At 37.4% G+C, this 15494-nt stretch overlaps 1 long non-coding RNA gene across 5 annotated transcripts in view; it reads right to left on the bottom strand.

The window, feature by feature from the left end:
• Nucleotides 1–1814: 1814 nt before the first annotated feature.
• The window catches only part of LOC135310463 (uncharacterized), a 34426-nt gene continuing 20746 nt past the window's right edge, over nucleotides 1815–15494 (bottom strand). For 4 of the 5 annotated variants that reach the window (XR_010370525.1, XR_010370528.1, XR_010370527.1 and 1 more), the window contains 3 exons: nucleotides 11832–12033; nucleotides 8087–8409; nucleotides 3924–4263 (listed from right to left, as the gene is read on the bottom strand). This is a non-coding gene — a long non-coding RNA (uncharacterized LOC135310463). Of the gene's footprint in view, nucleotides 1880–3923; nucleotides 4264–8086; nucleotides 8410–11831; nucleotides 12034–15494 lie in introns of those variants that run through there. The other variant, XR_010370526.1, reaches the window with a different exon arrangement.

The raw sequence follows: 15494 nt of genomic DNA, 5'->3' as shown, positions 1-15494 counted from the left end.
GACAAATTTGCTCCAAATCACAAAATACAGCTATAGCTAATAAAATAAACCACTCTTTGGAAATTACCACTCTTGCAAAACCTTTGAAATACTTGCCCTTTTGAATTTTTTAGATTAAAAGGATTAATCAGAATGATCTACCCAGTGTTTCAGCGGAGAAATCTCATATTTTTTTGCCTGTACTTGCAAACTGATACTGATTCTAGTTAGGTAAGGTTCACAAAACTGAAATGAAAGTAGTTTCCAGAGCTTCAGTACCTGCAATAACTGGCCTTTAAACATCTTTCAAAAGTTTAACATCATTCTAAATATGTGTCTAAAAGATTTTTCATACATCCAATATGACTTAAAAAGAAAACAGCTACTGACCTCTATCAATATATCAGGAAGAACGACAGGAAGGGATACATGCAGGGAAACCAAATGAGTGTAAACTTGTTATGAGTAAACACAGATTGTAAATTAAATTCCTAAGAATTCAAGGAATAAGATTTTGGAGGAAGTTTCCCAGAGGGAACAAGTTAATTTTAACTGGAAGTTTACATGTTTATGGAAGCGAGGACATAAGAAGATTATTTTCAGTGAAAAGAGGCTAGACTTAATATTCTAAGAGGGTCTTTCCAGTTTTACATTCTTACATCACATTAGAGGAAACTGCAAGTTAATGTGGTGCTTGATTTTTATTTTGCAGTTGCTGAAGCTCCACACATGAAAAAGAGTTAAGTACTTAACCCAAGAGGGTCTGAGTTTGTTTTTGAAAGGGATAGTACTCAGCACACTACGCAGTTGGATCTACTGTCTAAAATATTGAAAAGTATAAAAATGAAAGGCCCATTTTCAAGAAATTACTACTTAGGAACCTATATCCCACTCTCTTAGATAAATAAGTCACGACTAGAAATAGGATGTATTTTCTCAAATCATCTGGTTGCTTTTGAAATCTGTAGTTATTACTTCCTGCAAGTGAATGATTAAAGAAATTTTTTAAATAATTATTTTATTAAAAACTCAACAGAAAATGAGGACTGAAGTTTCAGAGTTTCTGCAAACCATAACTACTTGCCTATCACAATTTTAGAGTGGATGCTGCTGTTCTGTCCTTTAAACAAAAACTCATTAAGACAATAGTAGTGAGGAACCAATTACTTTCTCACTTTCTAGTCTTTGTTCATGGACAATCAGACACGCTGGTGTTATTTAAGGAAAATTTAATAAGCATTTCATATGAGGTAGGAGTGTAAAATGAGAGAAAAGTAACTCTGCCATACAAGAAACTGTTTTCTTTCAAGATGTCATGCTTAAACAACATAGTCCTAAAATACATAACTGTCTTCATTCTTCTTAGTTTACATATTTAAATAAAAGAAAGCCTTGTGAACAGTCTTGGTCTTTCAAGAAACTTTTGTATCTTTAATATTTCCTGTAAATTTTCCACCTATGGAACATTGCCTGCATTTGGTTTTTCACTGACTTCTCATTTGCTGAAATCCTCAGTCACACATGAATCACTTATCTGGACTATTGCTATTCCCTCCTTAGAGTCTTTAGAAATCCTTATTATCTCAGCTGCAGGGAGACTGAAGTATCATAGCCAGATAGTTCTGTCTATGCAGTAAATATCACTGTATCAGCCTCATCTTCCAGACCATTCCCTAGCTTTCTACTTAGAATGACATTCTAATCCACTTAAAAAAAAATGTTTTACAAAAAGTTTCATAAATTATTCTAATTCACTATATTAACTTGTTGTCCAACTACACCTACCTTTGCTCCTCCTTCTTGGTATCTTCTCTGTCTCTGCTCCATCATTTGAGCTGCTCCATAATTTGAGCTGCTCCATATTTTGAGCCAAATGAGTTTCCCCGTCTTCACAGAGTCTCTGTGACCAAGAAATTTTAATTCTCACATTGTGCTTTTTAGCATAAGTTGTTCGATTTTGTGCAAATCTTTGTATGATATTGCTTTATACAGAATTGTATTTCAAAATTTTCCAATATGAGACTGCAGAATAAAACAAGAAAATAATCCTGGTTTATTCAGTAGTTTCTTTCATTTTATACTGGATGAATTAAGCTGACATACATGATTTCAGTATAGCTTTTGTTTACATGAGTCTCCCCAAAATGGTCCATAGTATTTGTTCTTTTTAATCCCCAAAACTGAAAAGGAAATATACATTGAAAATACTTATATAAAAATGTAAAATCTATAGCTGCATGATGAACTTGAAGGTTTTCAATTTTATAAATCAATGCATTTTAAATGTATTTACTGCATTTATTTTCTGAGCCTTAGGCACAAAAATAAAAGAAGATTTGAGCAAGCAGTATTTTGTTTAAATTGTTGCAAGAATGTTTAAAAATCTTTAGCTCAAGATATGAAGCAAATTTGATTAAAATCCTCTGGTATGAAGCATGATATAAGTTGTGAGAAATGCTTTATAGAAGGAGAAACAAATTCAAAGGAAGAAATTAAATAATAATTCTTAATCCCAATGCTAAAATTCACATTAGTTTTTTCTAATACAGTTTTGTGACTAATTCCCCTCCAAGCTAAGTAAATGACCACTTATCTGTTCATAAAAGCAACAAAACTTTGTAACACTATGAGAATGTGGCATTTTAGTACAGCCTGAAAGAACAGATTTACAACTGTCAAAACCACCTCATACTGATGGCAAGCCTTAAACTTATCCCAGAACCCACTTTTAGGCAAACTTATACTGGGAAGTTCCCTTTCTACTAAATAGAAAGGGATATCCCTGCTTTGAATCATCCTTTGAAGGATTTTATTTCATTCTCTCTGCTGGCCACATTTTGAATACTATATGAAAATACAGAAATTCAAGTATAGATCTTTTGTTTGATGAATTCTCATCTGTGCTACAATAAGTCTAATTTATAGCCTGTGAGCACTTTTTTCTTTCATTTTGTAAAATGTTGACTTGCAAACTGAAGTAGGAAGTAATTGCACTACTGCAGGCACTTTCCACTGTTTTATTGCCCTGGTTCTACATAGTTTTACAGGAGAATCCTTCCTTTTACCAGAATAATTGAGGGGAATTTTGAAGGGATTTTTTTTTAAACTTGGGTTATGAATTACTGTATGATTTAACTTGAAGAGCTGCTCTGTAAGATCTGATTTAAAGTAATGAGGATGCTACAATCCAGAAAACTGTACTTATGAAACACCCTGACTTTTCAATGAGGTACAAAATGTCACGTGGTATATGAAAGCTGCCAGTAGAAATGTAATAGCAACAGAAACAGAAAAGAGGGACAAGGTCAAGTCTGGAATATTTCAGAGACTTAGCAAATGACAGGTAAGTGTGATAGAGGCATGAAGGAACAGATTCCTGGAAACTTATTGTATAATTAGAATATGAGTCCTGAGTATCAGCTAGTTTGACAGCTTAAATAACTTTGTGTATTCTTTTCACATAATGACAAGGTCACCAAAACTTCTCATGTTCAAATTGCAAAATGGCACACTGAGAGTAGTTGGCTGTTCACCATTTCTTTTGTAATTCAACCTCGTTTGAGTAGAAGGCAGAAAATTGGACACAAAGCATCTCAACAAAAGGAAAAAGTTATTACAAATTGGAATTGTGTAATTTCTCCGGAGGTTGCATTGGATACATTTAAATTACATGCCAGCGGAGAGGCTTGGGTGATCACATTTTGCACCGTTTAAGCACATCTTCTGTCAGATTTAGAAAGGATTAAAATAAGATTCTATGAATCCAGGTGAATTTAATCTGTAATTACCACTTAATAATTTTAGAACTACCAAAGCGAACACATTCCAGTCTTTTCCATAAAACAGCCTGATTTAGAAACTTACTATTTTTTCCCCCTCCTTCAGTATAAAGCTACCACAATTTCTAGATAAAGCCATGTGGTGTGAAGAAACATACCCAAACATGGAAATAAAGAGTATTTTTTAATAATGAAGACAGAGAAAAAAGATAAATTGGAAAACTAATGAACACAAAAGATAAGATTTTCTGATATACCTAAAAAACAGCTTGAAAGAGACCTGTGAGTGTGATGACAATACAACTCAGGGGAAGGCTCAAGAACCATTAGCGTAATGAAATTTATTGACTATTGCTTAAGCAGTCGCTGAGCTGTGTCTGTAGGCTTTCCACCCACCATGAAATAATCCATTTTGTGAGTGCTCTTTCAGTTCTTCATTTCAGCTTGGACCCCGAAGGAAACCAATCTGAGAGGCAGCAACAGTAGGGAGCTCCAGGGATAACAACTGCAATTGCAAAGATATACATAGCAGTTAGAGTGAGGATTTTGGAACAGAAAAGAATTATTGTGCAGACATCAACAAAAGACACAAATATTAGTTTAAACATGAACAAAAGTCAGGTTCTGTAATTATCTTTAAAAATTATTAGAAGTCCAGGTTAATCAAAATTCAGGCTAAAGAACAGGAAAAATACTCTGCTACCTGTCATTCCACTCTATTTCTCATCTCAAAAACAAAATTAAAAATACTCCACACCCATCCAGTCAGTTACATTAATTAATATGTTTACCACATGAGGTATTACTTAATGGTATGCTACAACAGACATGAGCAAGCTCTTCCCAGAGCCTGAGCCAACCAGAGCTATTTAACTGGCATTAGAGTATCACAGAGCCCAAGCTAACAAGCCCTGCTGCAAAGCACTGCGTATTATTTTAGGAATGATGCCATGCTAATGTGGCATGGCTTGTATTGGTTGAGAGTGCAAAAGAACAAGATTATTTGCTAGCTAAAACCCATGTAAACACAGTCATAATTACAGCAAAGGGTTTAGGTTGCTCAGGCAGCTTAGTTGTGTATCTCTAAAATGAATATTTTCTACAAGTATACACAGAACCCTGTCTAAGAACAAGAAGAGTTACTACCTTGTTTCCATACAGAATTCACATTTTTTTAAACTCTTTACTTCAGAGGATAATATTACTTGCTGTGGAGGTTTCTTATGTGTAGATGCAAGGCCACTGAAACCAAGATACTGGAGGATGCAGATCTGCAAAATCAGACTGCTGAGGAGTACCTCATTCTGTACTTACAGATAAATGGGTACCAGTATAAACTAAGATTTTTAGATAGCGGCTTTATTTTTTAAACTGCCTTGTACTAAAACTTTTCTTGTGTTTATTAATTCTCTGGTGCAACAGGAAGATGTAGGTAGGTATCTACATTATCTTCTAACACTGCCTTCTATAGGAAAGGAAGATGATGTGTGAAAAATACAAAAGACAAGTAAAATTATGGAAGAGTCTGATTCTTCACCTGCAGTTCAGTTACAGACTGTAATTTTGGCCTGCCCCAGGCCTTTGTAAGGCTGAGATAGACTAGTCAAAACAGGAAAAGAGAGAGAGGTTTCTAGAATATCCATAAATGGTAGTTGGCAAAATATTTAGAAGAAACTGTCATAGTTTCCTGCATACGCAGGAATGAAGGGGAAAACAGACAAAATGGTCTAGTTTTGCAGTCTGAGCAAAAACTGACAAGCCCCAAAGCTAAGTAGGCAAAAACTGGTACTTTGACTGGGAGTAGGTGGGAGCCATACCCAAAGCAAATCTACAGTCCACATCCACAGTAAACCTCCAGTCCCTAGGGCTTCCCCAAAAGCCCATAAATCTCATTTTCCAAAGGTAAGTTTGCTAGAAAACAGAGATGATTATTTACTCAGTTTTTCAAGACACGGTATACCTACCATGGCCGCAATGTATAATGCACAGACCAATGAGAGTGACTTCAGGTACTGAAGTCTGGGGTTAGGTATAAAATCACTCATCCCAATCCAACATGCAAACTATCCCCAAGTAGCAAAGTACCTTAGAAAAACCATGTGGAGTCACTCATGTTTTGCACTATCAAATGATATTTTGGCATCAACCAAGTACAGCTGTCATATTTAATAGAAAACTGGATGCAGTGAGCCTGTAATATTTAAAACTGATGCCAGAGGAAATGAGGAATTGCAGAAGTACAAAGAAATAAAAACGGCCAAACAGAATAATCAATATGGTACAGTATCTGAAGGTCTTTCCCATACAGAAAGAGATACTATATATCTTACAGGGGAAAACAACAGTAACAGCTTGTAGTGGGGTCCCCAGAATTTGGCAAACAGAAACTGTGGATAGCTAGGCCCTATCATCTCAGCATCCTGCAAAAAGGAAGAGAAGGGGCAATGGGAACCTGCCAATTTGTACAAGAATACCTTAAATGACAGTGATAGTGGGTTAGGACTAATGTGTCTACCAAAGCAAAGAGATCCCTTAAAGATCTGCAGTGAAAGAAGTGTCTGTCCAAGCCACTGAGACACATCACAGATACATCAAAAGCATCTGAAATGCTTTATGTAGTGCTCTGCATTCAAACACCCTGCCTCAGCTACACGTATGCCATTTTATTGGTGTTTAGCAGAGCCTGAAAGTCTTCTGCCTTAGCACAATATCACCAACAGAGCTGTGTCCATAATAATCCTCAAAAACTGTTGGTAAATGCTGTTCCTCAGAGTAGCTTTCCTGCAATTATGAGCAACGTCGTGCCTCATAAAAATCTGAGTTAAAATATTCAGTTGTAGTACTACTGCATTTTGGTATTGCTCTGTCTTGGACTGTCTGGGCTGAATTGCTTTGTTCTGCTTCTGTACTCATCTTCCCTGCCAGCTGGGGAACCACAATTTGTGCTCACATCTTTTCCTTATGAGATGTGGCTATTCCCAGAATGAAAGCTTCTTTATTAAGAAATCTTGTCTTGCTTCCCCATTACCAGTTGTCTTCTCAGTTGTTCCCACTCTGCGTGGCTGTTTTATGAAATGCAACCAGCACACAAACACTGCAGTAACGACATTTCACTTGTTGCATTCATGATAAACATCTATGCTGTACATTCCCCTTGACAATCTTGTGGAAACTGTTACTAGAAAACAAACAAAAAAAAGCTTCACAAAATCCTTAGGGGACAAATAGATCGCTATTAAAGACCAAGTAAACTTTTTGGGGCATAGCATAGCGAATGAATGTGTTTGTGTAGGTGGTGTTTATTGTATCCAGAAATGCAAAGATTTTTTGAATATACTGGCAACACCATCACTTCAGATTATATTTGTTTGTGAAACAGGTTTGCTTCATTGTCTCAGGAGCAACAGAACAATTGAGAACATGAGCGTTAACTTTTGAGTGTTCTTGCTTTCCATATATCACTAGACCTGTTACTGCTCTGCAGCTGGGTGAACATCAATCCTGCAATTTGGGAAAAAAAACTTGAAAACCTATCAAGGGGGTACAGATAAACATGATTCAATTGGGTTTTTGTTCAAGATTGTGCAGTCTTTACCTAAAGCATCATCTCTAAAAATGAAATACAGCTACTGTCTCATTTAATTCAATTTGAAGATAATTTCTCTAGCCAGACTTGCACAAAAGGGAAACATATGTATATATTGTCCAGTTCAAAAACAATATGGCCTCTTTGTCTGGTTTATTTAATTGCTTTCCTGCCAGGGATTCTCGGAAGTCTCTCTCTCTGCTGAATGAGTGTCCCACACCACTGAAAATACACCAAATGTTTTGAATTTACAGATTTGTAAATGTCTCTCCAAGCCACAGCTATTGACACTAAAGAGTTACATGTGCTGTCTCCTCTGTGGCAGGCTCACACTGGTCTGTTTAAGGTTTGTGTTCCACGAGCATCTGCTGAGGGCTGTTTGTAATAGCCTCCTCATACATGTTTATGCTGCCAGGCTATTCCTTACATTGAGCTGAATCAAAGAACCATAAGCGTGATTCGTGTTAATTTGTTTTTAAATCTATGCATCTCACAGGAAGCCCCAGATCTGGTTTTGTACCTAAAGCATGAAGAGGGTGGGAATTCTTAACAGCCGAGACTGGGTATAATATGGGTCAGGATTTTTAGATGTCTCCAAAAAGCTGACAACGGAGCAGATAGTCAGAACATGACACAGCATTGCAAAGCAGGCTGATGTACAGAAAGACAACAGAAGATGATGAGACAAGCACAAAGACGGAGGAGGGCATGTGAAGGAGTATGTGCCAGGTTTCTCACCTACCCCAGCACGGGGATGGGGCTCAGCATCCTCCATTTCCTTGTTGTGGTGGCCCTCTACATCAGATAGCTGGCAGAGAGGTAAGGCTTGCCATTCAGCTGGGAAGGTCCCTGAAGTCACCTTTCACAAGGATTTTTTAGTAGCTTGAACTTGAACTTGGCTTGGATTCCTCCTGCTGGCAAGGGAAATGGGACTGCAAGGTGGCTGGGCTGGGAGCTTTGAGATCTTTGGGGACACTCAGATCTGAAGACCCAAATGTATCATAAGTGTGAACAGGTTCAGTTTGATGCTTCTGAAAGAGAGATCTTCATGGAGGAATGCCCCTCCTGCAGATAAGGTAAAGCTTAATCAGTCAATATTTGTATAACTGAAAATGAACAGAGCAAAATTATTATTAAGATAACACAGAGACAAGTAAACTAAAGGGTTCCTGTCACCCTCACTGGATTTGGGACTGGTCCAGTAAATAAGCCCATTTGCTGTTAATTCAAGCTAGCCCTTTTTTAATTTTAGGCTGGCAGACGCCTGCTTGCTTACATGGGCTTGAAAGTCTTGAGGCTTGTTACAGCGCAGTGTACTCTTTACATTTCCCATCATGCTCTGTGCTGCTAAAGAGTTTACAGTTTCTTTACCCAAACACATGCCAAATCCCGTTCTTATGACATGGTGTGATTCAGCACAATGAGATCAGCCAATGGACCAGGATTTATCCAATGAATTTTCTCAGAGAAAAGAGTGAAGATTTATTAAGAAGGGAAATTGGTTGTGGTTTACCTTGGTGTCTAGCATTGTAAGTGATAATTCTATTTCATTTTCAGTAAAGCAGAAATAAAATGTTTAGCATATAGTAAATGCTCAAATGGATGTATTATGCTACGCTGATGTTTATCCTGTTCATGTCAGAAAAAATAGATTAGCTTGTCTGTTAAATCTTACTTAACAATAAAGCTACACAATGACTGTCATTAATCATTTCCATGTTATGCACACATCTCGTAAAAAGTTTATATATGCTTGAAATTAACCTTGCATTTATTGTTTTGGTTTCATAGCAGCATGTTTGATGTGGTTTTTTCATTTCCAAGTGGAGGAAAAACCAAGTAGTTGTTTTGCAGCAGGGCTTTCATTTATTTTTTTTTTAACATCTCTTCATACCGTTATGGTCTGCTTGGCTGCTAAAATGACAGACCTCTAGTTTTTGGCAAGTATGAAAGACAGCACAACCTTTTTGAACAACTTCATACAAATATCTGTACATATAAGGATCTTTCCAGTGTACATATCAAGTGGGTTTACTATTCATGCTATCTCTTCAACACAGCCTCACTTTTCCAGTTACATACATACAAGACTTGTCCTTCCTATTCCAATCCTCTTACAGCTGAGCATGAATAATAAGGACAAGGGAGCTGAGGAAGACATAGGGGTGAGGACAGGACCAGGGACAGGACTTGAGTGGGGAAAATGGCTGTGAATGAATGTTTTATTGGTTAAAAAAAGCTGTGGGAGAAAAACCAGTTTCATAGGGCAATGATGTAGAGGAGTGGAAGGGCTGCTGTAATGGTGAGAACCAGAAGGAAGGGGGGAGAACTCAGAGGTTGACAAGAGAGTACTGACATCTGTTTAGGCAGTGCTTAAAAGGTTAAAATTTCAGTAGCTGGCTGCATCTTAACCATTCTGGGAGATGCTTGTGTTTTGCTGAGACTGTGGACAGAAGAACGCAAAGATGAAGAGAAAAGATGAAGACGTTACAACAGGGACAGTACTTGTGATAGCATCTTCAAATATCAGTAAATATTTCACCGAAGTAACTATGCTGCAAATGATCTCACCTATGAAGTGTGAGTTTGCTACAACTGGAGAATGAATTCAGGAGGTAATGTCTACAACACAGAGGCAGCCCTGCTTTTAGAGTTACATCCCAGTGCAGTCTGAATTGCAGAATGACTAGTGACCTTTCTTAGGGCAGAAAAATGCACTTCTGCCTATATCTTGGTACAACAAAAATGGAAGGCAAGTTAGTGCAAGAACCATAACTAACTGCTACTATCAGAGCTGAGAGCTTTGAACAAATAAGATCCAAAACAAATGTTCAAATCATTAAGGCTTCAGGATGAGCTTAACTGTCCCAAGCATGTTTCTGTGTCAGTAGGAAACAGGATATTACCCAGTGCATCAGTATGTATTTAAGAGGAAGCTGGTATATGGGGTGAAGCAGTGTCTGTGAGGGTGAGTTCTGCTGTGCACAGGTGCTGAAGCTGGCTTAGCAAATGTTGAAAGTAAAGGCTGTTTCCTGCACAACCATGCTCATTGTGAGCTTAGCCTCCCCTACAGCATGCTCCCTGGGGTGATGACTGTGAAAAAAGGGGTACCATCAATGTGGTTCTGGCTAGGGTGAAAGAGGCAGATGTTGGGCTGCTCAGCCTTGTAGACAGCAGCTGTGTTTTTGGTTACGACTATTTGCTGAGCAGGGTAGAGGAAGTCGGCAGCCTTGCAATGTGTGAAGGAACAGTTTGTCTAACATCTAGCTTGTTTTTCATGGATGTTATGTAGTGGGAGCACTTTCCTTATTCCCTGTGGAAGTCAAGGAGGCCATCAGTGGACTAGCAGCTGCAGAGCATAATTACTATTAGACTCAATCTCAAATGAGGTCATAATAATAAATATCATAAACATTGTAAAGTACATTTGATGGTCTTCAACACCTGTAGGTTGCTTAGTATTTGTGGCAGCCATCACTTTATGGAACAGGAAAAGGTAAATATTTTTGCTAATAAAAATTGGTGAGATTTTCTCTGTTTCCATCTTTCCCCTTCTCTATTCCTACGCTAACTCTCTAAATCTTTTTTTTTTTAAGTAATCTGCTATTCAGATCCTTTTTGCTAAGGCCCAGTTTCCTGCTAAGAAAATCTTATAGAGGAAGAGGGAGTAAGAGACCATGATACAAGGCAGGTACTGTTTTGCAGGAGAATTTCTTAGATTCTGGCATAACTATTTCTCTGCAGTAAATGTATGTTTTCCATCAGACTTTGCTCTACCATGTGGCCTAATCTTCTTGATATTTTGCCCAACACATTATGAGCTCAAGCTACTATTTCTTTCCTTTGTACAAGCCAGTAATATAAATGCTAGAGCAAATGGTATAAATCTCAATGGAAAACACATATCTGTTTCATGGGGGTTATTAGTTGCCAATGGGAATAAACAGATTTTTCGCCTTTGAAGAGCTCGTTAGCTTCTAAGAAAAAAAAGCAATACAAAAAACCTTTCTAACCTTGTAAATCTATTGGGACCCAAACCCAAAATTTCATTTAGTATTTTTGGGAGCGTCTGCTGACCTTGGCTTCAGCAAACTTTGTGAGCTGTACTTTAGCCCACACAGCTTTAGATGCTCACAGTTAACTTTGAATATATCCATTACTGCTTGTGTCCAAACTGAAAAAGGGTGTTGGTTTAGAAAACAACTGCTTGTGACTCCATGATGAACTCCTCTATTAGATCATCCCTATTGCTAGCTTTTCCCTACTATTTGAATACTTACCTTTTCCTCAAGGTTGGCCAAGGGAGTATCTTTCTTGGACTGAGTAAAGCACCTATCAATACTCCCTGAAAATCCTATCCACGTAGCGAAGTGCAGTGTATGCAGAAGGTGCAAATCCCAGCTACTTGTCTCATTCTGTGTTTCTATTAAAGCAAAAAAAAAAAGGAAACCAGCAAGATCTATTGGGTCAAATATTATGATTCTTACTTGATCTAAATTGCTGTCGATGTTGAAAGGAGGATTGTTCAAGAGAGTACGATGAAGTCTACTGCTTTTGTTTTCCCAGAAGGCAGTCACATCCTCCTGGTGGTCTTATCTCCAAACTGAATCTCTAGAGGGAATTCTAAAGGATCACTTTTAATCATATGTATTTCAGCATACAACACATTTTAGAAACTGGAAAAAGAGTCTGTGGATAAACAGCACATATCAGAAAAAGGTGGGAAAAATATTTTTTATTCAGCATCATTTTACTGGTTCCATACCACTTGAAGTAATGGTTTTACGATTAAGAATGCTATGTAGAAAGAATCAAGTATTTAAACTTAAATGGAATGATTTTCATCCAAAATGTATGCATGTACGCTTGGAAATGCTGGCAAATTAATTAAAATTTCCAGACTTGTAAATACAAATCTCTGAATAAATTTTGTAAATTTTAATAAAATTAATTGTACTGCTAAATCTAATAAATCACATTTTCAAATGGATTTTTAAAGCCGTCAATTGACAATGTATTTGAATCTAAATTAAAGTTTCATAGTCCAGGCTAAGTAGTAACTACAATACCTGAGCTGTTCACAGTATATATATGAACAACTTATTCAATCTAAATGAATAGTACCAAAATATTCATAATGAGTTGTAAATTCTTAAAGAATATTTTTTTTCTGTATCAGTAGAACTGGTCAGTGAATATAATTTCAAGAGTTATTGAGATATGAAAAGGCCATCGGTAGCATGACTATTGGTGCTCCAAGAACAAAGCCACAGTAACCTCAGGATTCAGATTTCTACCATTACCACCTCTATGTCATCTCTCTTGTGGCTGCCTTACACTCCCACACACTTGACGGTTCAAAAATGACTGCTAAAATTAAAATTTCTGTTGCTGAAGATCATGAAGAGATTCTTTCTTTCACTTCACCTACTATTCATAAGTGAGTTTGAATTTCATGCCCAGCCCTTCTCCTAGCATGAACATTGGATGGTTTTTATATATGTAGTCTCATCCTCACTTTGAAAATGACCTGTAGCTGGCAATAAGTCAGCAGTTGTTTCTTTTTTAATTTAATGCCATTGGCTGTTATTAAGAGGACCTCATTAGTAAACACTAAAGGAACAAGATAACTGTCATCGATTGTAGAGAAAAAAACCACGAGGGAGAATTTGCCTGCTATGTTTGAACCACACTTTCTGCACTACTGATAATATTTTTTCCTGTCTTAGGAGAGTGATAGGATTGTGTCCAGATTTAGTGACCCAGTTCACTGTCAACTCTGGGTCATCATGAAGCAGAACCCTGTCTCTTTTATGTGTTTGCATAATGAATCATAATAGTCAAGGATATTTGCAGACCAAGCAACCTTATCTATCAACTTCCACCTATGTTAGAGAAGTGTTTACACTTCAGAAAAATATTCAGCATTTTGAGGCATGCCTTTCTATGTAAATAAAGTAACTCTACAACACTTTAAACGTCTTAATAAAATACAAGAAATATAAATGTGTATTCACACACAACACCTTATCAAGGCCATTTGCTTCTGAACGAATACAGTGGCTTCATGTGTTCCATAATCCCAGAATGCACATCTTTGTATGGAGCCAAAACAGAATTGGAAGGTCTTGCACAGAAATTTGAATCCAATGATAAAGTTTCTTTGGTCATGTGAACAAAAAGAGCATAAAGGAAGGACAATAGAGGCATAAGCCAAAATTAAATCAGTATTTTACCTTTCCAGAACAATGCTAACGTTGAATTCAAGGGCCAAGGCAGGATGGCTAGGTGGCATGAGAGTACGGAACTAGAAATTATTATGTTAAAGATGGAAACAGAATTTACTTCCCGCAAGTTAGGGGAACATCATAATCTTCACTGCAGAATCCTGCAAACCCCTCCCCGTTGGGACAGTAGGGGTCAGAGGAAGATCTTTAATACAGAGTGAAAAATCTAACCTGATTTTTTGTGTGTGTGTGATTCATGTGCTACACGTTTGTGAATTATAAAACAAGTTTTCCTTTCTAAACTGGAAGCTAACCTTTTGGAATCAGAAAAAAAAGGTGTAAAGCTCATGGGATTATTAATCATAGGAATGTGATGGGATACTGTTGTGATTGCAGTAGACACTATCCCAAGCTTTACTAAGTAAAGTTGTTTTCAGCAGAGATCAAGAAATACTGTTGCTTTTCCTCTCTGCAAAGTGAGATCCCACCGGTAAGAAAGATGGATCAAAGTGAAACAGGTGATGAGAAGGGATTTTTTGTCAAATTGAGTAGAAAGTGTTTCAGAAGAGGATAATAAATGGGCTTTATTGTTTTGTCAGAATTCTTCCAAATGAGAGGTTTTATAGATACATCAGCTCTTAAGGCCAACAATGGCAATGGCTCAAAAGTAAATAGAAATAAATCATTGTATTTGTAAGCTAAATATTTCTAACCATCAGTAGTGCTACAGAACAAATTTCCAACAGGAATAGTAATGGGAAAATAGACTACTGAAATGAGTGATGGTTCTTAATCCATTTGTGGATGAGATTACTTGGCACACTGAGCAGAGGGCAGGATTCAATGCTGCAATAGGACCCTCCTAGTCCTGTGCTTTTCAGAGTGTAGAGACCTCTTCTTGCCTGTTATAAACAGTGTAGTCAGTGAATTTGTATTTCTTCCTTGCAAATAATCTTGTAAAGTTTTTTCCTCATAGTACGACACACTTCAGAAAGATGAGAAATAATTTCTAGTCTGAAAGTCTTTGTATAAAAAAACAGAATTCAAAAGAAAAATAAGTAAGGTGAGTGAGCAATTTTCACCAGGATCTCACTGAGTCGATGATATTTTAGTGTCTGAAGGAAGAACCACAGGTAGACTTCCAAGGATGTGGGATGACACCTGTAATCGGCTGAGTTCTTTGAAAGTGTGTGTTTAAAAAGGACAAAACGTGAAAGGTACCAGTTTTGGAGGTATAGGAATCTCAGTCAGGGCACTTGTACTAGCATATCGCTAGAAACTGTGTATTTAAGGATATCTTAAGGTGCTTGCATTTTTCCTGTGCCTGTGTCATGGTTTAACCCCAGCAGGCAGTATGGGAGATCCCTTTGGTCAGTTGGGGTCAGCTGTCCCAGCTGTGTTCTCCTCAATATTCTTTTGCACCCCAGTATTGGTAAGAAATTCCCAATGTCTTTGTTGAGCAGAGTTTATTTCTTGACTCATGCATTTTCATTAACTTTATGTAAGCTTAACGATATGATCCAACAGAAGGTTATAGGTTCTGTAGGTATACTGTAGGTTCTGTGATTATTGCACTGTGACATCTTTTTTGCACATGGTAGAAGTAATACACCTCAGTTGTACACTTACAAAAACAAAATTAAAATTTGAACACATTAATGTCCACCTGGGCCACTTTCTTCTGCTTATTAGGCTGACTGCATCAAGATTCATCAAACGTAGGTTGCGTTACAATCCCTGCCACTTTTTGAGCTGCTGCTGCTGGTTTTCCTCCTGGGCCTCTCCAGCAGTTCTGATGCCAAGCCCAAACTGCTAAGCCCAACAGAGTCTGTTCATTCTGGTTCCTCTTTGCACACACTGTGTCTCATTTAATATTAGGGTGTTGGGTTCACTGGCAGTAGTGGTCCAGTGGGTTAATATAAC

Source organism: Phalacrocorax carbo, chromosome Z (assembly GCF_963921805.1).
Source record: "Phalacrocorax carbo chromosome Z, bPhaCar2.1, whole genome shotgun sequence".
Lineage (NCBI taxonomy): Eukaryota > Metazoa > Chordata > Aves > Suliformes > Phalacrocoracidae > Phalacrocorax > Phalacrocorax carbo.
Note: the sequence above shows the minus strand (reverse complement) of the source record. Positions and strands in the feature narration are given on the sequence as shown.